Below are 25,327 nucleotides of genomic sequence, written 5' to 3'. Positions count from 1 at the left end.
ATAAATAGAGGGATCTTTTTAATTAATGATTAATCACATAAAAGAAACCTATTTATTTTAATTCCTCAATTACTAATGCGTAAATAAACACATTAAATCAAAATAAATACTTAGGGTTAATACTCTATTTACCACGTGCCAAGCATGCAAACCAAGTAAGCCAACCAATTACCCGACCCGCAAACCCAAATGAAAAGAAAACTGACGGAACACAAGCGACGCTCATTTGAGTATGACTAGGGTAAACTGAAGGTTTTATGACCACCTAACCCAAATTCTAAGGACAAAAGAGGTATACTCAACCCTGCGAATCCAGGTGAAGACGAACCTGACACCTAGGTGGTATTGTACCTGCAGTCTCCTGCAACCAAGAGTCAGACAAGCATACATATATATATTTAATGAAGATGTTAGCTCGAGATTAATAACAAGAATCAGGAGGACAATTTAAACTTACATAAGAATCAATGCGAAAGCACATTAACAGATACGCACAATAATCATAAAATCTGACTACAACATTACCTCATGGCAATTCAACCATTCAAGATTGCCACATAAAAAGTCAACCAAGGTCAAACCGATTTTACAAAGTTGTCTAGGGTAGGGGTATTACAGTTTGTTTGGTTTTATATCTCCCCAGGTTTTGGTCAGAGCACGGGAAGTGTTAATTGGTCTTCATGCTCTAATTAATTTCTGTTTTGTTTCATTTGCGACTCCTCTCCTTGCGATTCCTATATAGTTACTGGTTCCTCAGGATGCTCTACCTTTTCCTTCGGAGGAAAGCTCGAGTAATTGGTTTTTGGACTAATTGTTCCCACCTTTTGCAGATATCTCATATTTTTTGCAGGTTGTTTATGAGATGGATTTTGGGTAGTTCTCATTATCTCAATTCTATGGAGTTGGAGATTTCTGGTCTATTTCAGTTTCGGTCCTCCTTGGTTTTCACTTCTTGGTATCTCGACATGCTCCTCTACATTTTATATCTTGCTGCTGTTATCAGTTGATGGGCTCCTGGTTCTTCTTGTTGTAAACTTTTTGGCAATTTAGCCCCGCTTTTTGTAACCAACTGAGTTTTTTTAATCATTTGAGATATATGCCCTATGGGATCTCTGTACATAGGGCATCTATATGGGTATGGGTGATATTTCGGGTCATCAGGATCCTCCTATTTTGTAAGGGTAGTATAGTTTCTTTTCTCAAGGCGACAACCGGAGGTTTTCTTGCGGGTTCTTTCCTACCAGTATGCCTTTTTTGAACCCGTTGTATAATCATTTTAAAAATTATATAATAAAGTTTAGTGGCAATGCCACTTTTATTTAAAAAAATAAAAAATAAAAAATAAAAAATAAAAATTTAAAAAACAAAAAATTTAAAAAATAAAAAATTTATCTTTATTAAAATAAAAATACAAATATTATAACAAAACATATTAAAAAGGTGAATTTTCTTCAATATCATTGATCAAAAAACTTTTATACAATAAGAACCATAAAGATTAAACTCAAGCGACAATTTTTTTTTTGTATTTTTGTTCGTTTCTTGACCTACAAGTTGGTAGATTTAATTTTTGCATTGTGAAGTTTATATATGCTCATGTAAAACATTTTCTTAATTTGAATTCTTACCTTAGATTATATTTATTATCATAATATTATAGTAAATTAAGTATTTTTTCTCTTTAAAGAGTGATTTTTAATTATAATAAATTTTTTTAATTACTTAATTTATTGTTTTAGTATATATAATAATGTTATTAAATTGTGACAAGACAGTTGTTATTTGATAATAAATAATTTTTTTGGGTTAATTTGATAATAGTATTGATTGACTAAGAAATCTAATGTCTTAATGATAAATTTATAAATTTAATTTATTTTTTAAATAATATTTGTTATGTTTAATGTATTGATTTGAAAATGATTTAATTTGATAATTAAAAATAAAATAAAATAAACTGAAGTATTATATTGATTGAGTTTATATATGATGTCATGGTTATGAATTGAATTGATTTTATTATTTTTAATTTTTAAGTTGAGAATGCGAAGCTATTTTTTGTGCTATTTTATTATTCCCTTTAGTTACACTTAAATAACTTTAAGTTATAAAAATAACATTATAATATAAGTATATTACTGGTTTACCACTTTTACCAAAAAACAAACAAACATTATAATATAATAAAAACATAGTATGATATGATAATAATATTATTACTATAATATTAATACATAATATATATTTTATTTAAATATGTTTAATGTATAATCAAGCTAAGAATAAAAATAATGTTAAAATATTGTATAGCATATCCCCTCCCACTCTGCAAGTTCCCAATATGCAAGTTTTGAATTTTGAATCCCATGCGTTCATGGCCCCCGTGGAGGGTGGGGGCTAGCTCCCACCACCTGCTAATCCTCCATCAGACTCTAGCAAGGTGACAATTCCCATCACTGAAGATCCAAATGTCAATCCTTCTCCTGGGAATATCCCAAATACTCTTTTCGAGGAAAAGAATGCTATGTGTCCCCCACTTGTGATCGAGGTAAATGTGAACGGTCCTGAGACCATAGGTTTGTTCGGCATGCTGGAGGGCCCTCCTCTCAGGGCTACGTATGATCCCAAGACTACTCACAAGACCGTCTCCAAGCCTATGGAGATAGAGGAGAAACACAAGACCATTTCGAAGATAGGGGAACCACAGAAGGAACAACCTAAAGGTGGTGTGTGTGATAAAGGATGAAAATCAATGCTTCTAGGTGGCTCTCAAGAATGGGTGGACCCCAGTTTAGCACCAAGAAGGATTCAAACTAAGGAAGGAACGACCCTTGTTCTAATTGACAAAGTTATAGACCATATTAAGCTCAACATGGTGAACACCTTGGTGGGAAAAAAATTCTCTCTCGGGCCCACTATGGATATGGTCCGGAAATGGACGGCTACTAAATGGAAACTTAAAGGCAGTGCCTTTATTAATGTTGTGTCATGTGCCCTTTTCCTCTTGAAATTTACTGTTGAAGAGGACATCATCATCACCCTCTCTAGATTCTAGACATATGGTAAACATAACTTGTCCCTCTGTAGATGGAAGCCCGGTTTCGATCCCTCTGCTGACCTTCATAAAATGGCCCCAATTTGGGTCTGCCTCCCAGGACTCCTACTTGAATATTGGGATGAATCCATCTTTTGATGGATTGGCAATATGTTTGGTCACTTCATTGCTACAAATGATGTTACAAGGACGAGATCCAAACTAGTTTGTGCCTGGTTCTATGTCCAAGCAAGGGTTAGTAAGAACCTCCCTAACTTCATTACTCTTAAATCAAAGTTGGGAAGTTGGACTCGGGCGATTATATATAAAAATGCCACTCTCTTCTGCCAAAAATGTTCTAAGGTTGGACACTTAATTTTTGATTGCAAGGCTCCTGATCCTAAACCCCTAAAGCTCAAAGAGCCCCTGGTTGATGATGACTCCTTACCATAACATTCCCCCACTACTGTGGAGGACTATGAGGATTACCCTTTCAGAGATAGTCTCAATAATCTCCTTGTTTCTCCTCACAAATATGTTAAGGAACCTACCGACCCAAAGTTGGAGGCCTTTGAACTACCACAAGTTAATCCCCCATCCAGCTTGCTAGAGCAGGGGCCATGCTCCTTGGAGGCACCAATTTCTCCCTATGTGGAAAGGAAATCTCCCTTAGAAGAGGGAGAGATTGACACACACACCCCTCTTCCCCAGGTATGTTGGATGCTAAAGGCTTAACCCCCAATGCTAAGACCTTGCGAGTGGTAAGCATGGAGTTTGGGATCTTTGTGATGGAGGTTTCCCCAACCCCAATGATATCCTTCTCTTCATCGAGGGCTTCGTCTAGCTACTGCCTCCCTCATGATGAAGGTTGGATCACATAGAGTCAGAAGACAACACATGAAGATTGATGTGGGGAACGACCTAAAACAAGGACGCCCATCTCAAAGACTATCACGCCAAAAGGAAGCAGCAAGGGAAGTTGACAATGGAGGACAAATGACCTTAGAGATGTCAATCAAAGGAAAGAAATGAAAATCCTTTCATAGAATATGTGGGGCCTCAATAGCCCTCAAAAGAAATATGCACTTAAGAATTGTATTTTGGATAATAAAATTGAAATTCTTGTGGTCTAGGAAGTTAAAATGACTGACACATTGTTTTCCATCATTTCTAAGAAAATTTGGCCAGGTTCCAAATTCTTTATCAGTAATGCTTCCGGAGCCTCGGGTGGTGTGGTTACCATGTCAGATCCCACACAGATTTTAGGTACTTTTGGTTCTTCCTCCCCCAACTTTCTCTCTATCAAGCTCTCATCTCAATCTATTTCTTGGTTTCATTACTGTCATACTGCCAATAGTGAGGGTTAGTAAGAACCTCCCTAACTTCATTACTCTTAAATCAAAGTTGGGAAGTTGGACTCAGGCGACTATATATGAAAATGCCACTCTCTTCTGCCAAAAATGTTCTAAGGTTGGACACTTAATTTCTAATTGTAAGGCTTCTGATCCTAAATCCCTCAAGTTCAAAGAGCCCTTGGTTGATGATGACTACTTACCATAATATTCCCCCACTACTGTGGAGGACTATGAGGATTACCTTTCAAAGATAGTCTCAATAATCTACTTCTTAAGTCGCTGATGGAAAATCTTTCAATTATTTCAGTTAAACTGCCCACTAACCCACCATCCACTATTGATTATGAAATTGCTCGCAGGTGGAACCTTTTGACTTCCTTCACTACCTTTGAGAATTCAAAGTTGCATACGAAGGCTAAACACTAAATAGAAACCTCCTGATTGGAGCTACACAAAACTTAATTTTGATGGTGTTACTGAGTAGGGTTTGGCTACCGGGGGTGGAATCTTGAGAACTCATACTGGAGAGTTGGTTGCAACTTATGCTAGTAATTTGAATAGACATTCTAGCAACCAAGCTGAAGCTATTGCTTTGCTTTGGGGCCTTCACATTGCCCTTTCCATTGGGGTCAAGACAAATGCCATTGAAAGTGACTCAAAGTTGATAATTGGTGTTGTTAAAGGGTTGGATAGAATAAACTAGTCTATTGATGGTATCATTAGAGACACATTCAGACTTTTGACTACCTTTGACTCCTTCCTACTAAACCATATCTATAGGGAAGGTAATTGTGTGGCAGATTCCATGGTGTCCCTTAGTCTCAATTTGCATGGAATGAGATGCTAGAGAATTCACAACTCCCTTCCTCCCTCCATCAGATTCCTTATTCAAGGAGAGACTAATAATACAACCTCAAATGGATATCAAATCTACTATCTTTCCTGCATTCCTGTCGTGCTACCTCTGAGTGGTGGACAAGGGAATTTTTGAATTCAAATAATTGTAGACTTCAATCCAGTGGTACCAATAGCTATCTGAGGTGGACTACCATGCATGCCACAAAATGATACACTCATTTTTTACTCATTTTTTGGCATTGCCTCTTGATCCTCATGATGATGCAATTCGCTTGTGTAAAGAGCTATAAGGGTCGTATGGTGGATCGTGTGATTGGAGGGCAAGGAAACGATTTTGTAAAAGGTGGCATCTTGGAAAATGATGAGTTTTCATGCTCTGAATCTGATATGGCAATAATTATATGCCTTAACATTCCTTCGACTAGCTGGGAGTACACTTCGCACGCTTCTCCTAGTCTGGCAAATTACTGGGGCTGACGCCTTATTTTTTTATGGCAACAAAAATCATATTTTTCCAAGGCATTTTTCTATTACTTCTATTTTCATGCTAAAAGTTAAAGAGAAAACTTTGGATATATGTTCTAAGGAGATTGAAATGGGAGGTGATAGGGTTTGTTATGGGTTGGACAATCCAGAGGACTTCAAGAAGGATGCGGTTACATGGAACTATTGCATTGAGGTACGCATAGTAGATTTTGTGGAATGCCTTAAGGGGCATGACAAACAACTTTCCATACAATTTGTGACTTCATGGAATAACAGGCGAGTTGTGGTGGATGAAATCTCTTTTGAAGTTATGAAGGAAGTCAATACACAGGCCATGGGCCTTTCCCTAGAGGGAAGAAGGTGGAAACGTACCATCCATGCTACCAATAGCGAGGGTCTAAGTATATTTTTCAGAGGGAAGGAAACCCCAGTGAAACTCCAAGGTGGATTCGACAGGGAGGAACTCAAACACCCCTGGGATGTGGCATGTCTTCTTATCATGAAATATTTTACTTTGGAAGGCCACCATAAAAAAATTTACTATTATCACCCGCCTCTTCTTAACCATTTTAGAAACAATGATTTGCTCTATTTGTTGTTTTATTTACTCCATTCTATGGAGAGCTCCATCAAACATTCCCTTAACCCCAAGAATGAAGGCAAACCCCCAATTCCCCTTCATCGGAGTTTAATCTATAGGATGTATGACTACCATCTATACCTATTCTCTCCTAGGAAAATAATGTTGCTTCAGTCACCCCTTCCCGCTTCCCTCCCTTTGGCAAATTTTGCTTTTGGTTTTACCCCTCCCCCCCAATTTTTCTAGCTTTCTAGTGAGGCTTTTGCCTCCCCTATGGTACCTTCATCCTCTATCACCATCACTAAATTGAGCTCTCCTTCTCGCCCATCCACTTTGGGATGGGACAAGAATTCTTCAAGCTCTAAAAGCAAAGGAAAAGTTGGGAAATGAAAAATAATTATCATAGATAATTCCAATTCTGAAGGGTCTGAAGAGGATGACCCCATAAAGGATACTATTGGTAGATGGAGATCGCATAGGTTGGCCTCTAAGGGCTCTGCAGATAAGAAGGTGAAAGACTGTACTCACACGGCCACTCAAGAAGATATGGATGGGGGTGATGAAAGAAAAATTGTTAATAACCCCAAAAGGAAGAAAATATTTCTACCAACATGGACTATGTTGGTCTGGTGGACCCTAGCCCCTTAATGGGACTTGATTCCCCTCAACTTTTGAAGGCCCAAATGAATTTTAACTTGGATAATATTATTGAGGGGCTAGAATCAGGGCTTCCCTCTAACCCTGAGATTCTGAAGAATGATGTGGACTTTCCAGAAGGAACAGGCAAAGATAGGAAATTCAAGACCAAAAAGAAAAAAAGACAAGGATGGGGACCCCAAGGACAATAGGAATACAAAACCCACTGATTCCATGAAGGAGGAGCTACAAAACCCCAACACCCACATGCCTGACCTGGAGCAAAAAATCCAAAAATTAAAAGAGGAAATTAGGGTTATCAACAATAGGTTGGATGTAAGAGACAAACAACATGTCAGTATCAATAAGCTATGCATTGGGATCCTGCATAGCTCAGCTTTGACACTCTCCTTGCTCCACAACAAAAAAATTGATGATGAGACGATAGGCAAGTGACCAAGGATCTCTTCAAGTTCCTCTCTGAGGACTAGGAGAAGGTCATAAGTATGAAAGGGGCTCGTAATTTGGCCCCTTAGTTTGTAGGTTTTTACTGATGCTTAGGTCAATCCCGGGTATTACGCTGTTGTTGTTAATTTATACTAAACTCATTTCTGGTTTTTTGTTGATCTTCATTTGAACTCTCCTCTGGTTTTTTGTTTTTAATGTGTTGTTGATAGTCATAGACTATGTTAAGGTTCAATGCCCTAGATATCACTGCTTTTTTTAATCATAAACAATATATTATATTAATATAATATAATAATATATAATTTTATGATAAAATGATATAGTATATACTACATAATATAATGTACTAATATAATATATGCAGTAGTAATAATATTATAATATTAATATATAATACAATTATTGTATAATTTAGTTAGTGGCTACACTTTTAACTCATATTATACTTTCCCAAATCAAAATTTATAATTTTCAATGTTTAAAATAATTTATATAGTTCATAATCAATTTTAGAACAAGTACCTATTTTAAAGTAGATACCCATAATCAATTTTAAAACAAGTACCTATTTCAAACTTTTTAGAATGGGTATCTCTACCGTTAATTCAGGGAACTAACAATGTGGCAGAATTTCAAGCTCTTCTATACGAGCTAAAACTCTACCAAACTTGTTAGGTTTCTAATTTAGAGGTCAAGGGTGACTCCATGGTCATGTTTAATGCAGTGAGAAGACAAGCTACTCCTAGTTGGCACCTTCAATCTATCTTCAATGAGATAATTTTGGAGTTAGATTGCATCCCCAATACATTGTCTAATCATGGTTTTGTGAAGCCAATATGAATGCTACCTTGCTATCAAACCTTGCAGTGGATGGTGCTTTCTCCATATTCAAACACCCCTTGGCTTAGCTAGCAATCTTCCTCTTTTTAGTGTCATCTTGGAATCATTATAAATATTTCATACTAACATAGGCATTCATTTCCCTCTGGTTTAGCACACGATGGGTGATCTTTTTTGAGGCAAGCATTTGTATTCCCTCTACTAGCCTTCAATTCTATCTTTTTGTCCTTGATCTACTCTCCTTTCGAGCCACCCTTCATCCTCTCAACATACCATTTGGCTTGTGGTGATGACACATAGATAGACTCCATTATTTTGAATAGCTTTGTAACCTCCTTTACATCATTTAAAGGACTGATCTCATACAAATTTGTATAGCTCATTTTAAATGGGTCAATTTTTTAGCTTTATCTTTTATGGCATACTCAAATATGACATTGCATTCCTCAGGTGGTTTGTGTAGAAATAAATTGCCCTTGCCATTAAAAGGCAAGGCTAGTTTTTTTTTGGGCATTCGATTCCTTGCCAAAGAGATATATAGTTATGGGGCAAAGATGGAAACTCTAGTACAATTGATGGCTTTCTTGGGCAACATAATTGATTAGTACTTAAATTTTGTATCTGTCACTCCAAATAATTTAATGGTGGAAGTGATTAAAATAATGTTAGGAGTAGAATTAATGGTTTACAAGGACCATTACCATGTGAATATGAATATCTCAACATGGTTCATATCTTCTCTTCTATACCTTGGAGAGTTGAAGGGTTGTATCCTAGAGCTAATGAACACACTAGTTAAACTAGACTTTCTAGGTGATTTCGAGCTTGTCTTGGTAGACACACACTTAGGATTGGGCATTCCCAGCCTCATGTATATTCCATGTTACTTGTATCATGGAGATCCAATGGTGTGGCATATGTTTCTTGGGAATTTCAAAGCCATCACCATTTTCAACCATCATCGACAAACAATTGAGGGTTTCTTTTTTTGATGAATATCATCGACATTGATCCACCCTCTAATAAAATGTGGATGATAGCTTTTATGAAGAAATTTGTTAAGGATGAACACCCTAAGGAGTAGGTAGTTGGGCACCCTCCAAAGGAATAAGAATGACTCTAGGGCTTTTCATAGTGTAATGGGTGGAAATAGGTATTCACTAGTTTAGCTATGTAAACAAGGAATAACCTTATTTTTAATGTTCATTACTTTAAAGGGAGATGAAATCAATGTATTCAACCCCAAAGAGTAAATGTTGATTGATTTTTGTTTTTTCCTTTGTTTGAGTTGAAAATGAACTATGGAAAGATGGAAATTGAATTCTAGATCTAGGGCTAAAGGTGTGAAATTGACATAAATTAACATGAACAAGTAGTTCTAGATTTGATATGTAGATACAAATACAAATCTGGAATAAGGAAGTTGAGAGGAAACTATGTCTAAAATCTGGTCGTAAAAGTGTTGGGCAAGGGTGCTTCGGGCAATTGTATCCTTAGAGTGTAGGATGTGGGCAAAAAGTGTCTTTTTGGGAACATAATTCTACTCAGAATCGATCCCTAAAGTTTCAACAAAAAATCATCAAGCATAGGTGTGTGGGATGACCTTGTCCTCCACTTTTTGCCTATATAAAAGCTAGATCTAATTGTCTCTATCTACTTTTCTTAATATGCAATTATGTCTTCTGAACCTATTTCCTACACATAGAAGATGATAAATTATGGTGTGGATAGGGTTTTCCCTAGGTAAAACCCTAGGTTTGGAATTAACCCTTGAATTGAATTGAAAATACTGAAGTAAAATGCTAAATGTTATACCTCAAGCTTGTTGAAGTTGATGAAGGTTAATGATACAATTCTCTTTGAATGTGATAACAAGTGTTGGTGCAATAACATGACAAGACATAAATTACTCAATCATAAACACATGATGCTTGCATGAAGATGGATGCAATTTGCTGCTTCATGGTGCCTAGACCTTGAAGAATGCTTGAAGGATATGGTGTTATGAAATTTTTCCTTGATGCTCAATGAGTGGATGAATTCTTGTGATTGATAAATTGTGGATGTTAAAGTGAATTAAAAGAATGCTCTTATATAGGGTTATCAAGGTATTTCGCAAATTAGATCGACCTCCAGCGGTCAAAATGAGGCATTGTGATCATCGAGAAGTGTGTATTGTTATATTCAAATTTGTGCACTATTTTGGGGGACAAGGACACCCAAACACCCTTGTCTAGGACAAGGATTCCCAAATGCCCTTATATACCCAAAAGAAGGTGAATAGGCCAAAAATGTGGTGTACACAACTTGAGATAGACAAGTGTTTAGATCACCATGCAAATGGATGAAATTAATTCCAAGGTAAAAAGGCCAAAAATGGTCTTAGATAAGAGCTAAGAGGGAACAAAATAAGGAAAAGGTTAGGCTCATACTCATGGTAAAGTATAAGAAAGAGGGAGAGAGATAAAGATATGAGCTAGTGAGAGCAAGATTACAAAGAGATAAGACATCACTAAATTCAAGGGAACAAGCCCCCAAGCTTAGGATCTTAATTGATAAAATAAAATATAATAACACACAAAATAAGAGAAAAACAAATAAAAGGCAAGAGACACACAAAAGGAGTAAGTACTAAAAACAAATGCTCCAAGCCAATTAGTTGAAGAGGCCTCAATAATCAAAATGTCTCAACTGCTAATATAATTCTTGGAATGTTATTGCAAGAGCACAAGTGGTCACATGGAAAGAGCAAGATCATTCATCAAGTGATGAACCATGATCCAACGACTAGAAAAGTGTATTATGATATGGTTTCATGGGGAAGGAGAAAGGAAACATGATTTCCACAGGCTAGCAAGTTGTGTTATGCTAGGTGATCCATGGGAGAGAGAGAGAGAGAGAGAGAGAGAGCATGGATTAGCAAGTTGTGTTATGTTGGGTGATCCATGGGAGTACGTATTTTCATGGGACAACAAGTTGTGTTATGTTGTGTGATCTATGTGGAATAAAAAAGGAGCATTTGAATAGTCTAGTAAGCTATTTTATGCTAGTTCCACTCATCCTACAAAAAGGGTGTTAAGAAAAGTTTACTTAGTGGAATGGTGTAAATTGAAAGGAAATATTTTGTCAAACAAAACTTTCTTATCACAAGGCAAATAATTGCAATTAAGGTGTGACCAGGACGCCACAAATAGGATAACCAAATAAAGCATTGTATGCAATGAAACCACAAAAATAAATTTAAAGGAAAGATTTTTCCAAGTGAAGCTTTCTTATCATAATGAAAACAACTACAAGGAAGGTGTTACTAGGACATCATGACAAGGATAACCAAACAAAGCACACTGTTAATAAGGAAATCCTACAACATGGAATAAGTATAACCAAACAAAACATGATGTTGGTAAGGAAATCCCACAATATGAAATAAGGATAACTAAACAAAGCACATTGTTCATAAGGAAATCCGGCAACATGGAATTGAAAAGAAGCAACAAGGAGGTTGCACATATGCCCCCCCTTAAGATGTCAACATAAACCTATGTTGACATCTTAAGGTAGAAAATAAAGAAAAGGATAAACACCTTCATTACCAAGGAGATATCCTTTAAGAAACAATTTACAATACTCCAAGCTAAAGAGGCATCACTCTTTTGAAGCAAGGAAAAGATAGTTGTAAAACAAATATCTTGCAACAAGTGTAAATGGAGCATTTTGAGGGATGCATAGTGAAAGGAGGAAGATATCTTTATCCAAAGATATATACCTCCAAAAATAGAGATCTTTAATAAAGATGAAATCTTTGAAAGGGAAAGGAGACTAAGAATACACACCTTCCCTACTACTAGAAAAAGTAGATTTTTAGTGAAAGATTGCACACTTTCACTAAGGAGAGATTATTTGTAAAAGATGCACCATTTCAAGAAAGGAGTAGGTCCTAACCAAGGGACGCACCATTTCAAGAAAGGAGTAGGTCCTAACCAAGGGACGCACATGTAATCACATGGAGGATAATTCTATGCAAGAAAGGACATCAATTTATGAAAGATGCAACTCAACAAAAGAAAAGGACATCCTTGAAAAGAGAGAAGATTGTCTTGCCCCCCAAGCATGAAGACAAGAGTAATAAATACTATTATGTTTCTAACCAAGTATGATTGCACATTAAATTATACCACCATGAATGACAAAGAGCCCCCCAAATGTAAGCTACTAATGTCACATAGTGAGAAGCAACATCACAGGCGAAGGAAGTGTTATTTATTTATCATTTTAATAGTACCATTAGCAATAAGTTTTTGAATTTCCTTTTGGAAATCAAGACATTCATTTGTAATATGGCCACAAATTTATTTTTTTGGTCGGTAAATGTTATATTGTATTCATATCAAAAAGTATTACAAAATTTGTAGTATCAAAGACAAAGATCATCTCCCTTGGAGTTCAATGCATTCAAAAGATTTTATCCATTTATACCCCCTGGTAATCAGTTTCTACACCCTCCCACCTTTACATATGCACCTATACATAAATATATATATTGTGAATATACATATATCATACCAAAAACATTGAAGCCACCTATGCATTACCCCTTTACCTTGCTCTCACAATAGGCTTGCCCTTCCCTCTGGTAGGCTTCCCTTGTTCACTCTCTAATTATAGTTGCTCAACTTCCATTCATTTCTCTGGAGGAAAGCCAATACAAAGGGACCAAAATTTCCTCTTCTTCGCACCATTCAATCTACCTCACTTTTGACATGAGGAGGAGGCAGTGTCTGCAAAGGGCATTCTTTAGACATATGAGCCCCATTTTTCTATCTCCCTCCTGAGACTCCTAACTTGCATTTCCTTGAGGTAGTCCTTAACCCCCGTCATACTCGCTTGGTTCAAAGCCTGACGAACTTCCTTGTTACTTTTTTTTCTCCACATAAGAAATGGGCATAGGGGTGGGATGAATTTTCTCACATCGATCTATGCAGCAGCTAGGCAGACGAAGCTTTTCCCATCTCACGCCATTTCCATGAGGCTTTCAAAGCAACTCCTCTCAAATGTAATTCTCCACCACCCATCGCACTATTTCATTCGATTTCAACTCGAAGCACCATGTCGTGAACATGGATACCACATCAACATTGCTACGATACTTGAAGGTGGCATTCAAGTATTCTTCTCCCAAAATAATCTTGACTCGTGTCAAGAAATCCCTTTCTTCAAACCAGCAGATATTTGAAAGTCTCTCATCTATAATCGACCCCCAAAAAGCTACCATTGGCTTTCAGGCCCTTAATGAGAAATTTTATCACTTAAACCTACACCATTTGCTAAGCTATCAAATCAGCAGACTTGTGACAGATGGGAATTCCTAGGCCTGTGGGTTGCGTAAACTTAGAGTGAGCCTTCAGAGAAAGTCAGTTCTTATGGGACTCACCTAAATTTAACTACTCTAATGATCTTACTGAGAAAATAGAATAAAGGAGTGCATGAATTAAACCTACAAACTAACGGGTGATGCACCAAAATATTCTATGCAAATTTATAAAATCAGATTTTATAATGACACAATTTCAATCAAAAGATAAACTAACTTGCACAACCCAGACTCTATACCCTGCATAGACACTTCACAAGAAGGTTTACACTACACCTAATTCAAGAAAGAAGAAATAAACTTCACAACTTGAACAAACTACAGCACAACACAACTCATAAAAAAACTGTAACAAAGTATATTCTCTCTGCAAAAGATGTTGGATAATTAAAACAAAATTACAAGGAAGTATGAACTTCACAAGTAGCAATGCTAAATCACTAATTGCATACAATATGACAAAAAATAACAGAAGGCAAACTTTGTTGACATCAAAAGGTAGCCTGATATAAAAAATCTGGAAAATTGAGTTACAATCTCTCTTTGTAGTAATGAACTCTAAAAAATGAGTTACAATAATGCTAGTGAATAAAAAGAACTAACTTCACTGCAGAAGTTTAGACAATATTTATGCTTCTTTCAAGCAGTTACAATAAAATAGGAGCTCAAAACTCCTTGGTCGAATGCAACTAAAAAGCCTAAAATCTAGCAACCAGATTTGCTCCAAATGAGCTTCAAAAGGGTGAAAAAGTCAAGTTTGACTATAATACCCCTCCCATGACCATACTTTATTTTTACCTAGTTTGACTATGGTTGACTTTTTCAATTGGTTATGTGATTGGATGATACTCTATGTTGTGATGACTTTTATCATGATACTATGCTATGATGTTTTGGTTTAATAAATGTTGGTTATGTATTATTTCTTTATGGATGTTTAGAAGTTAGATTTTATGCTTATGTATTGATCATGGACTGACATGTTTATGAGATGTATTATGTATCAGATTTTGATGTATGTGTTTAATTTTGTATGGGGTGTGAGGGGATGATCTTCCGTCACTCTTTTCAAAGAGACACGAAATGTCAGGATTCCCCTTCACCGATGTGTGCTTATTTTCTTCTTATATGTATGTCGTTGGTATATATTCTCATGTCGTTGGTATATATTCTCTTTTCGGTGACGCAAGATTGCAGGTACAAGGTATATACTCCACCTGGTTCTCAGGTCTGAGCGTGCCTATATAATCCCAATGGAAGTTATGGGAGATAACATAAGGCCCAATGCCCATACCCTTAGTTCTGCTCGGTCTAGGGCAATGTTCTATGTATGGTGTCAACCCAATCGGATTGCCACATAGGCAAAAGTTTGATACCTTCGTATGTTGTGTTGTGCCCTTATTGGTCTTCATGTGGGTCATTGTGTTCTTGTGTTGGTAGAATTTATTTGTTAATTTATTTAAATTCTTTTTTTTTTTGAAGATTAAATTTTTTATTTGCTTATGAGATAAAATTAAATATATGTATGTATGTATGTATAAATATATATATGTATTGCAATATTAATACTTATAATTGTTAATAAATTAATGTTAATTGTAAAGCGGAAAATCGCGATCGAACCCTAGTTGCTCTCCCCTCTTCCAACTCCGAGGAGAGAGAAGGGAGGTTACTAGGGTTGATGGTTTTCACTTAGGGGAGAGACTTTACATTCAAAAGAGGGGTTGAAACCCACAAGATCCAATCCCACACAAGGCAAGATTGGATGCTAAATGAGTTTCAAGGGTTATGACAGCAAGGCTACCCTCTTTTGTAAAGAATGTGCATAGAAGAATTAAGCTAGGAATGCATAGAAAGTGAGAAAGATCCGCTTATAAACTGAGATAGGAATACAGTATGAAGCTGCGGACCTGGAATTAGCAGTAAAATGTCGATACGGCGCTGTCCTGCAAATTTGAACGAAAGTTGCCGGGACGATGGCGCCCGAGCGCCACGGTCCTCCGAAAAATCCGCGAAACGAAGGGGGATCTGTTCGTCTCTGCACAAGGATTCCAGATCTTCAATTTCAGCCGTGTACCTGCAACCTACACACAGAAAAGCGAAGACGATTGGGGGGTTAGGGATTAGGGGTTTGCCTTTAGGTCAAACCCCGGTTTTGGAATTAACCAAGAAATGAGCAATGCTGTAAATGTAAATGTCTGTAATGTAAAACAAGTACTAATACCTTGTTGTAAGGATGTTTGTATCCTTATGTGCGAAGGTATAGATGTTGTAGTAGTATGTAGTAAGTGATCTCCTCTTCAATGGTTGAATCCTTGTCTTGAATGCAACACTTAGCCTTGAATGGAGACTTGGAATGATTAATTGCTTGAATGCTTGAATGCTTGAGTATAGTTTCCATGCTTTTTCCATCATGTCGAATGAAAGAGGAAAATGTAGTTTATATACTTGTCAATTAGGGCTGATAGACTGATTTTCCCGACCTTAGGCCGACCAGGAAAGATAATTTTCCAATTTGCAAACATAAAGACCCGAAGTCCAAAAGAGACCAGGCCCAAAATAGGACCTAGGGACCAGGGCGCTGGGCGCTCTGGTCCCACCTCCCGGGACAGCAGGGTGCAAAGGAGGTTTAGGCCAGGGTGCAAGAAAATGCAGTTTTTGGTGTCATAATCAGGTTTCGGGGTCTCCATTCAGGTTGCGTGTTGCGTCGCCATCGTGAAGACCGAAATGCAGTCGAAATTGCAAGTGTCACAATTTTAGGACGCTACATTTAGCCCCCACTTTAGCGGGAGTATGTATGCTCATACTTCCGGTAAAGTACAAGGAAACAATATTGAAAGACTTTCACCACGTCAAGGAGGCAAGATACACCAAGCCCCTAGTGGACTAAGGATCTTACGACTTCGATTGACAAAGTAAAAGGGAAGATCACAAGGGAGAACCATGACTATCAGTAGTAAAGTTCCCTCACTATGAGTCATGCAAGAGAAATACCGAAAATTTTCAAGGCAAAGCTAAGTTCGCCAAGAAATTTTCAAGTATCTTGAAGGGATAGACAGGGTGTATGCCCCCCTACGTTAAAGCGATCGCACACGCCTCAATGGGGGTGATTGTTTTAACGTAGTGATACACATAAGGAAAGGAGCACGTTATCACAAAGATTTAGCCCCCAAGTGTGAGATAAACCCAAGGATAATAGAAACAAAACACAAAGCACAAGGTGACTTCGCTTTCCTCGGGGTCAGTATGCTGTATGATAATTCATGTATATCATATGTATGTATGCATAATTGTTCTTCATTCCCCAATCAAGGAAGGTCACCTAGAAGAAGGGAACACATGTGTCTTTTGAGTCAACATGAGAGAGACCAAAAGAGATCTCAATGCTTTGCATCGTCCTCAAGTAGACAACACTAAGGACAACAAATAGAAGAATGAGAATAACACATAGAAGAAGTAACGAAAGAGAGGAGGAGAGAATCTGCTATGCTAATGAAACTAGTCTAGCACGTCATCTACCCCCCAATCTTGCTGATCAATGTTTCGGGAAGGCAGGGAACACGCTAGAGGAGGAACATCCAACACAGCAGATGGAGCTATCACAAGATCCAAACAAGGGCTATGTTCATATCCCAAGCCGTGGTGTTCTTGTCTAGGAGCTAGGATAAGTGCTTTAGAAAATTCATTAGATAAATGGTTATCAATATCAATAAGTTCATATTCACTATCAGAAGCAAGAGGAGTAACATTTTCATCATGAATAACATTTTCATCCATATCATCATCAAGATTTATAAAAATAGGGTCTTTAATTCGCACAGGATCAAGACCATCATGCATCTTATGTTTTGGAGATTTTGGAGAAAATGGAATAATGCTTGTTGAAGGTGTTTTTGGAGATTGTAAAGTTTGAGAAGCAGCTGCTTGAGCTCTAAGACGACGCTTTCATCGGCATTCACGTGCAGAACGATTTCGTCTAGTCTTAGTAGGAAGTGGAGAAGATTGAGGAGGAGGAATGTTCTCATCCTTATCACTTGGGTGTTTAGGTTGTGGTCTCTTAGGCTGGATAATAGGAGAAGAAGAAGGTCTCTTCTCTCTATAAAAAGAAGGAGGAACTGCTCCATATAAAGGAGGAATTTTTGGTTTAGGAAGGAGACCAAGTTCATAATGACGAGGAGGTATAGGTCTACTTTTAGAAGGTTTATTAGGCATAGACATAGTCACATCCATAGGGATGGGTTGGGAATCTTCTTGAGGAAAGATATTAGTTTTATCTTTCAAAGGAAGAACTTCCTTCTCAAGAATGATAGGAATGTCAAGTTTAGGTGTTCTAGGTTCACTTAGAGATAGGATCATATCCGTTTTCCACTTTTGATAAGATTTGAAAAGATGATCACTTCGCGGAGGAAGAGATTGGAATTGTTTAGGCCAAAAATAATCCATAGGAATGCTAGAAGTTCTTTCAGCTGGTTTAAAAAGACTATGATTGACAGTAACAACTTCACCATTATGGGGAAATTTCAAACACTTATGTATAGGAGAAGCAATAGCTTTCATGGAAGATAGCCAAGGATAGCCAAGCTTCACACGAAATTGTTCAGATGAAGGAATAATAGCAAAGTTCACATCAAGGGATTTGTTATGGACCTCAATAGGCAATGTAATAGAACCAATCGCAAGAGAAGAAAATGCATCAAATAGTTTCACAACCACATCTATTTTGTCATAGATCACTTGACTCAATTGCAAAGTAAAAAGAAATTCTTCAGTAATAACATTAACCATGCACGAAGGATCAATAAGCACTCCACGGCAAGGTGTATTCTTAACTTTTGCAACTATGTATAAAGGACCATCAGGTGCCCTAATGGTTTCACTAGAATCAAATGTGATGGAAGGTTCTTTAGGATTTTCTTGCTGCTCTACGAAGTTAATCACATTCGGAGCCATAGACACAAGACCAGCAGATGAGAGAGAGGAATCATTAGCCTCAATCGCATTAGAGGTATGGGAAGGTAATGGATCAGTAAAAATCTGAAGATTTTGGTTAGGAGGAGCTACAGATGTGTTGCCTTTATCATTCACTCCAGAAACAGAGATAGTATTATTATCAATCAAATCTTGAATTTTACCCTTTAAAGAAAAACATTTTTCAGTATCATGCCCAGGCTGACGATGAAAGTGACAAAAAGCTTTGTTATCAAAATAAGGTGAAGTAATCTTTGCAGGATCAATTTGTCGTACAGGAGGAAGAGTAAGCACATTTTGTTCCAATAACTTATTCATAATACTATGCAATGATTCATTCAAAGGAGTATACTTTCTTTCTTTCTTGAAAAACTTAGAAATAGGAGGCACACCTGATGCTGCATTCACATTGTGGTTGATGATGTTTTCATTGAATTTGATGGAATCTATGTTCGGTTTAAACTTCCCAAATGGTTGTTGATTGCTATCACCCTTATCACTCGGAGCCATAGGATGTGATTGTTCCATTTGACTCACAGTTAGTTGATAATTGTGAAGAGTGGCACACAACTGTTGGAAAGAAGTAAACTCAGAAAACAGAAGTTTGTCTCGAATATCTTTTTGTAAATTAGACATAAAGATTCTTTGAATATCATTGTCAGGCACTGGAAAAGAAATTTGAGCATACAAATGCTTATATCTACCAATGAAATCAGTCACTTTTTCCTTAACACCTTGTTTACAATGCATTAAATCAATCAAAGTAACTTTAGGATTTATATTGTTTTGAAATTGTTGAATGAAAGCATTTGCAAGTTGTTCGAAAGAAGTAATAGAATAGGAAGGCAACGAGCAATACCATTGTAGGGCTTTGTCTCTTAATGTTCTAGTAAACAGTTTTGCAAGCAACCTTTGGTCGTAAGCAAAATCAGTACAAATTGTTTGAAAAGTCTTAACATGTGTTAGAGGATCACCTTTACCATTATACAGCTCCAAATGCGGGATTTCAACATGTTTAGGAGGGATAGCTCGAACAATGTCAAGAGAAAGTGGGCTCGCAACATCAAATGTGGGCACACTAAACTTAGATTGATTCATAGAGGCAATTTGTTGCTGTAAAGAAGAGACAGTTTGTGCAAGATTGTTAATGGTCGCTTCAGTCGAAGAATTCATATTAGGCGTGTTAGATTGTGATGGAGGTGTTATGTTATTGAAAGAAGGTAGAGAGTAAGGTGGTGGGACACTATGATAGTTAGTCATAGGAGATGATTGGACAAGAGGAACACTACAAGGAGGGATGGGAGGGTTAAATGAATTGCCCCCTTGCGTCATGTTCATTTGTGGAGATATAATAGGAACACTTATTGAAGGAATGAATGAAGAAGTCAGATTGAATGAAGGAAGAGGGTTAATTGAAGAAGAAGGATTGCCCCCATGACTGGTGATCATAGGAGGAATGTCTTGTGTAGAAGTAGCCATTATGTTTGATGTAAAGGTAGGTATACTAGCAATAGGAGTCATCAAAGGAATAGAATGATTGACTTGAGTAGGAGGTTGTGTATAACCCAAATTTTCAGCACAACTCTTCATAGGCATCACATTCGAATCCACAATGTGTGCAATACCACGCAAAATATCAATTCCATTCTTATCACTTTGAAGCATACGTTTTAGACCCTCAATTAAAGGAAGAGCTTGACTATCGGGGTATTCTTGAGACATCCATTGTCGAAAATCGTCAAATTGGTTATCCAATTTCGAAAGTTGTTCTTCAGAAACCTCATGGAGAGCTTCTTCATCATCAGGAGGATTAGAGGAATTACCCATGTCCTCGTTAAAAAGGCTATTCAAATTAGGTTCCATCTCCTCAGTAGTTAAACCTCGGAAAGACTTAATTCTACGGCTTCGTCTAACGGGAATAGTGTAAGTAGGGCTTATTGTTGTAAAACTCATGCACTAGAGAGAGAGAGAAAGTTTTGAATTTAGAGGTAGCAATTTTTAGTAAAATCAGCCAATCTTCTGGATTTAAGCTGCTAAATACAATCAGGACAATCTCCCGAAATTTCAGAAAAAATGTCAGGGACCGTGGCGCTTCGGAGTGCACACGGTCCCAGCAACTTTTTTCGAAATTCGTAGGGATGAAAGTTATGATGATTTTAGAGCTAATCTAAAAAAATTGAGTGATTTTACAATCTGTAGATAGGCCAAATTAAAGTTGCAATCTCAAAATTGAACCCTACCAAGATTGTCGAAAAATGCAAAATTTGAATTTTGAAAAAGAGAGGGAAACTGAAATTTTGAATGTTATGATTTTAGAGGGAATACCAAAAGCAATGTAAGTTTTGAAATTTGAAAGTTGACTCAATTTCACGCAAAATTCAATTTTGAAAGTGGAAATTGAAGTTGTTGTAATTAAGCACTTAATTTCAAAAGTCACAAATTGCAAGAATTTAAATAAAGCACTGAAATTTTTAATGAATGCAAACACACTTTTCAGATTTAGGACAGTAAGAACACAATTTTGACACAAAATTTTAGTTTCAATGATTTTTGAATGATTAGAAGCGTTAATCCAAGCAATCCCTAGACCAACTTTGACTTTAATTTTGAAAGTGTTATAATTGATAAAATCAGCCAAAATTCTGGATTTTAGCAGGAAAATATAGTAAGATCTAGCTCCCGAAATTTTAGAAAAAATGTCGGGGACGATGGCGCTCGGAGTGCACACGGTCCTCGCAACTTTTTTCCAAATTTTCAGGGATGAAAGATATTGTGATTTTATTGCGGAATCCAAAGTTACAGCTGATTTGGAGATGTTTTGATCAGTGAAATTGTCGGACAAAGGTTAAATCAAGAAGGTTTCAAAAATTAGGGTTTTGACACTTAACCACTTAATTTTCAAAATCAAAGCACAAATATGAATTGATAATTTGTAATAGAAGGGCAGATCTGAAACAAGCATTAACAATTAAACATTTCACAAGTTTAATTACTTAAAAAGAAAATTTAGGGTTTTTATGCAATTAACCTCTAAAATTTTGCAAAAGATCAAACATGGAAATGTAATCAAGGAATCCAATTTTCAGATCTAACTATGAATACTCAGAAAGGATGTTCACGTCAGGTTCACCAAAATGTAAAGCGGAAAATCGCGATCGAACCCTAGTTGCTCTCCCCTCTTCCAACTCCGAGGAGAGAGAAGGGAGGTTACTAGGGTTGATGGTTTTCACTTAGGGGAGAGACTTTACATTCAAAAGAGGGGTTGAAACCCACAAGATCCAATCCCACACAAGGCAAGATTGGATGCTAAATGAGTTTCAAGGGTTATGACAGCAAGGCTACCCTCTTTTGTAAAGAATGTGCATAGAAGAATTAAGCTAGGAATGCATAGAAAGTGAGAAAGATCCGCTTATAAACTGAGATAGGAATACAGTATGAAGCTGCGGACCTGGAATTAGCAGTAAAATGTCGATACGGTGTTGTCCTGCAAATTTGAGCGAAAGTTGCCGGGACGATGGCGCCCGAGCGCCACGGTCCTCCGAAAAATCCACGAAACGAAGGGGGATCTGTTCGTCTCTGCACAAGGATTCCAGATCTTCAATTTCAGTCGCGTACCTGCAACCTACACACAGAAAAGCGAAGACGATTGGGGGGTTAGGGATTAGGGGTTTGCCTTTAGGTCAAACCCCGGTTTTGGAATTAACCAAGAAATGAGCAATGTTGTAAATGTAAATGTCTGTAATGTAAAACAAGTACTAATACCTTGTTGTAAGGATGTTTGTATCCTTATGTGCGAAGGTATAGATGTTGTAGTAGTATGTAGTAAGTGATCTCCTCTTCAATGGTTGAATCCTTGTCTTGAATGCAACACTTAGCCTTGAATGGAGACTTGGAATGATTAATTGCTTGAATGCTTGAATGCTTGAGTATAGTTTCCACGCTTTTTCCATCATGTCGAATGAAAGAGGAAAATGTAGTTTATATACTTGTCAATTAGGGCTGATAGACTGATTTTCCCGACCTTAGGCCGACCAGGAAAGATAATTTTCCAATTTGCAAACATAAAGACCCGAAGTCCAAAAGAGATCGGGCCCAAAATAGGACCCAGGGACCAGGGCGCTGAGCGCCATGGTCCTGGGGGACTAGGGTGCTGGGCGCCCTGGTCCTGAAGGACCAGGGCGCTGGGCGCTCTGGTCCCACCTCCCGGGACAGCAGGGTGCAAAGGAGGTTCAGGCCAGGGTGCAAGAAAATGCAGTTTTTGGTGTCATAATCAGGTTTCGGGGTCTCCATTCAGGTTGTGTGTTGCGTCGCCATCGTGAAGACCGAAATGCAGTCAAAATTGCAAGTGTCGCAATTTTAGGACGCTACATTAATGTTTGGAATAAATTAATTAATATTAGTGTTTAATTTAATAAAGTTGAATAAAAGTTTTTATTAATTTATTAATTGAGTAAACTAATATTAGTGTTTTGTATAATTAAAATAATATAATAACATTTTTTGAAATTAAGTTGTTTTAATTTAATGCATGAAATAATTGTGATGTATTCAAACTTAAATTTATGCAAAAAGATTTTTGAAAAAGTTATTGCGGGGGTAATTAAGATTTTTGTCAAGGAAATTTCGTGTCTTTGGGAGAAATAATGAGGAATGTAACGAATTATTCTTTTAGGGGAAAAATTGTGTAGAAAAGGGGAGATCATGCATTATGGGGGCGAATGTTTGTTGTTTGGTTCTAGAAAATTGATTGATTTTTCGGGAAGAAGTGCTAGGCAAGAATTATTTTTTTTGCAAAGGTTTTGAGGATTGCTTTTGGGTTGTTGTGTGTTGCCAGACTGCAATTTTGGGGCTTCACCTGCAAATTCTTTCTAGGATTGCATTCTAAGGTAGGGGATCAAAATCCCTTGTTGTGTGTAATTTATTTTTGGAAATCTTCTGTTGAAAGAAAGATTAATTCTTGTTTTATGGGTTTTTCTAGGAAGTTGTTTCAATTTGGGAAATCTTATGGGGAAAATAATTGTGTAAAGTTTGTTTTTGCAAAGGGGTTTCAATTTTTAATCTTTGTTATAGCGGGGCTATGTTGGATTTTCCATGTTCTAATTTTAGCTTCCTGGTCCTTTCACATTTTGTTTTGATCAGGATTTTTGGAGAGAATGATCATTCGGTATCTTTGTGATTTATTTATGATTCATTGGTTTGAATTAATTTTCTTTTATATAAAATTTTAAGTATATTGTTCCAGTTTTAAACCTGAAAAATTTTATCCTCTATTTGTGTTTTTGTTCGACAGATTGTATTGGTGAAATTTCATTATTTAAAACAAGTTTTAGTTAAGTAGATTTTTGTCGTGTCTTTTTAAAAAAATGGAATTTTTGTTCAAGAAAATTTTATGAGAAATTTTTTATAAAAAAAAAATTATTTTGTTTGGGTGGGGCTTTACCCACGATGTGGGAGACCACGGTTATGGGGAGTTATGCCCACATCGTGGGGAGAAGCCATGACTATGGGGAGTTTTACCCATAGTCATGGGCTTCTCCATAGTTGTGGGGGTGTAAACCCCACAATCCGTGGGTAGTCTATGGACTGCTTTTTCTTAAAAAAAAAATCATTTTTTTTTAGTTTTATACATACATGCATACTTACACACACACACACACACACACACACACATATAGAGAGAGAGAGAGAGAGTTAACTTGTTTTTATATAATTATGTTTTGTATAATATAATTATATGGTGGTTAACATTGTTCGAGATGGAATTAAAATAAATATATTTTTGTGTATTTAAATATGTGTATATATATATATATATATATATTGTATGATTACCTTTCTGAATCTTATGTAGTATGTTAGTTCTATGAGTTATTAGATGGAATTTTCTAAATAATGAATCAAGAGTATTTTGGTAAAGTTTTCTATTGTTGAATGGTAATTGAATGATGTGTTTAAAATGAGAATAATACAATTTGTGTTTTATATGTTTTATATGATTAACCTTTTGGATTTAATGGAAATAAATTGGAATTATGTGTTATGTTTTTGTTTGGTGTAAATGTGTTTTATGTCATACTCGTCATATCCCTTCTAGTGGTCTTGTGATGTGCGTTGACCCATTTTGTTACTTGTAAAACCCCTAGTGTGTTCATCCCTCGTAGAGGTTGTAAGTGGTCAAGTGTCTAACTGATATGCTTGAGAACTTCTTGTGAAGATTATTGGCCTATGTGGATGTTTGCCTTTGGATGTAACCTTGGAGTAGGATAGTGTCCTTAAGGGAGAGTGGCTTCCAAGTGGGGGTTGGGGCCCAAAGTGGCTGCCATGATAACCCATTGGAAGTTTGTTTAATAAGTGATAACCTAATTAATGAGTTAGGGGCTTGGGTACCTTATAACATTAAACAATATAAATTGTGTCCCACTCATAGTTGAGTGCTCGTATAGACTCAGGATGCAGTGGGAAGGCCTAGAATGGAATGATCAACTACCTTGTCTTCTTGAAAGGTAATTTGGCACCGCATGAGACTTGAATGGGGGTCGGGAGAGGCTGTCAGGATAACCCAAGATGGGGTTCGGGGCCTATGGAGACCTTCTAGGATAACCCATATCAAGCTATGCGATGGCACTCTTCCCTTGTGTACACTAGTGTTCAGTTAGTGTTGTCATACCTAGAACATACTTGTTGGAGTTATATCTATATGTATGTATGTTATGTGATTTACTCTGTGGTAA

The sequence above is a fragment of the Cryptomeria japonica genome, chromosome 9 (genome assembly GCF_030272615.1).
Source record: "Cryptomeria japonica chromosome 9, Sugi_1.0, whole genome shotgun sequence".
NCBI classification, from domain to species: Eukaryota; Viridiplantae; Streptophyta; class Pinopsida; order Cupressales; family Cupressaceae; genus Cryptomeria; species Cryptomeria japonica.
Note: the sequence above shows the minus strand (reverse complement) of the source record.